Source organism: Mastomys coucha, unplaced genomic scaffold (assembly GCF_008632895.1).
Source record: "Mastomys coucha isolate ucsf_1 unplaced genomic scaffold, UCSF_Mcou_1 pScaffold20, whole genome shotgun sequence".
NCBI classification, from domain to species: Eukaryota; Metazoa; Chordata; class Mammalia; order Rodentia; family Muridae; genus Mastomys; species Mastomys coucha.
Genome location: NW_022196903.1, coordinates 132,511,055 through 132,513,554, shown reverse-complemented (window position 1 = coordinate 132,513,554; position 2,500 = coordinate 132,511,055). Strand labels below are relative to the sequence as shown.

At 42.1% G+C, this 2,500-nt stretch overlaps 1 protein-coding gene across 1 annotated transcript in view; it reads left to right on the top strand.

Moving 5' to 3' along the window:
* Lmo3 (LIM domain only 3) overlaps window positions 1-2,500 on the top strand; it is a 211,368-nt gene that overhangs the window by 1,398 nt on the left and 207,470 nt on the right. The gene's annotated exons all lie outside the window — the stretch shown is intronic.

Here is a 2,500-nt window from a genome sequence, read left to right as displayed (position 1 = left end):
TTTTTTTTATATTCTTCAGCCAGGTGACAGAGAGAATGAGCCAAATGTTTCTTTCTTCTTTTTTCCCCTTTTTTCTTTTTATCTTTTGCAAGTAAAGATTTTTTTTCCTTTTAAGAATAAAGTATTTTGGAATCTGCAAACACGTCAAAGTACTTATTGTACTTGGGCCATTGTTTAATCAGAGCATGGCAAAGAGGCTTGCTTTGCAAGGAAGTACACAGAGAGCAGAAAGGTGTATTTCTAATTGCCAAATGGCTGGGCACTGTACATATCCACATGTAAACAGGAGTGGGTATAGGTAAGAACTAGATGTTTAATGGAAGATATGCCTTTGATACTTGACTAAAATTTAAAAAGGGGCGAGGTGGGACTTAAGGACTCTTCATCTTTAATTCTCTCCTGAAATACCTGTTTATTCCTCATTAGAAGCATTAAGAGTCTCGTAAAAGAGATTTACCAGCTGTCAAATATTGTAAAACATGTTCTGAACATATGTATACGCTTATACTTGTAAATATCCACACATGGAGTGAATAAATAGCACAAGGGATACATCTCATTTGACAGAAAACTCTGACCAGGTCGGTGAGTTCATGTCTTCTATCCCCGACGCACTCTGTCCAGTCATTGGAAGCATGTCACTCTGCATTTGATATGAGGGCAGTAAGCCCGAGCTCCCCTGTACTGTAAAATGAGGATTTCCTTTCATCAAGAGCTTGTTCTATGTGTTCGAATTTAACACACCAGTGAAGCTATCCTATCTAATAACAAATATGTATCTGTAAAAGAGCAGCGTTCTTTGAAATATGTGAGAATTTAATTACTGCTTTAATTCTCTGGTAATAAAGAAAACCTTCAAGTCTGCTCACAGTGTGAAGTTCTTAGATCCCAGCAAAATGCTTCTGATAGAGACAGGACAAGCTTAATCTGCACTTACCTCGACTGCAGAAGGCAGCATTGACAATCCTGCCTGGCTTGTCAAGTTTCAAGGACTTGCAATCCTTAATTTAAACACTTGTGAGATCTATGGGGCCTGTCAGTCTGGTTAATTAAGGTCCTCATCTTTCACCCCATCCTCTCCACCAAAACAAAATCTGGCTCTTTTTTAATACCACTTAAAGTGTTATCTACTGATTAAGCAAACAGGTTCGAGTTTAAGTAGTCTATCTTAGGAGACAAAGTGGAAGAGCTTTTGTTCTGAAAGGGAATGCAAACTAAAATCTTACTGGTGAGTGTCAGAGATAGGTCAGCCATGCGTTCCTCAGCTCTCCCTCTTCAGAACTAATTAAAGAAATGTTGAGTAATCCAGAATGGGAAATGATGATGGAGTGGTGCGTATGTTACCAAGTTTGTCAGGAGAGTGGGCGTCATGTATGTCATAGGACACTCCAAACTGGGAATGACCAGTCCCTTCTCCTTTGTAAGATCTGAGTTTCTGACAAGCTTGACCAGGAAAATATGTGAATGAAAATCTGATATCCTGTGGGGAAACAGTGCCATTTGCAAATATCTCAGACTCAGGTCATCAAGATGGTTCTTTGGGTGAAGGCACCTGCCACCAAGACTGGTCCCTGGGACCCTCATGGTAGAAGGGCAAAAGCAACTCCTAGAAGCAGTTGTGCTCTGGCTTCCACATCTGCATTACAGGATGCGCGCGCGCGCACACACACACACATCAGTAAATTAAAATATAGTTAATCAAATAAGGGAGCCGTTAAGAGTCGAAGGTATATTTATAGAAGTCTGTGTATTTAAAATACAAATTCAGGGAGATCTCAGTTGATAACTTATTGCCTTGGTATCAAGCCCTAAGATAATTTATCCAGCACCCAGGACAAAAGCTGAAGGTGATCACCTATGCCTGTAACCACAACATTGTGGTGTGTGGAAACAGGAAGATCTTTAGGCTTAAAGGTTGCTGGCCAAACTCCAGGCTCAGTAAGAGACCACGTCTCAAGGGAGTAAGATTAAGAAGACCTTGTCAGGCATCAATGGGAGAAGAGGCCCTTGGTCCTGTGATGGCTGGATGCCCCAGTATAGGGGAATGCCAGGGCTGGGAGGCAGGAGTGAGTGATTGAGTGAGTGGGTGGGTTGGGGAACATCCTCATAGAATCAGGGGGCAGGGAGATGGGATAGGGGTATTCCAGCGTGGTGGGGGGAGGGGGAACTAGGAAAAGGGATAACATTTGAAATGTAAATAAAGAAAATACCAAAAAAAAAGAATGATAAGGCAAGAAACCCAACGTTATTCTGTGATTCCATGTGTCTGCCCACAGACACATGCATTCCCTTAACACATGGCATTGTCTTAGTCAGGGTTTCTATTCCTGCACAAACATCATGACCAAGAAGCAAGTTGGGGAGTTAAGGGTGTATTCAGCTTACTTCCACATTGCTGTTTATCACCAGAGGAAGTCACGACTGGAACTTATGCAGGTCAGGAAGCAGGAGCTGATGCAGAGGCCATGGAGGGATGTTCCTTACTGGCTTGCCTCCCCTG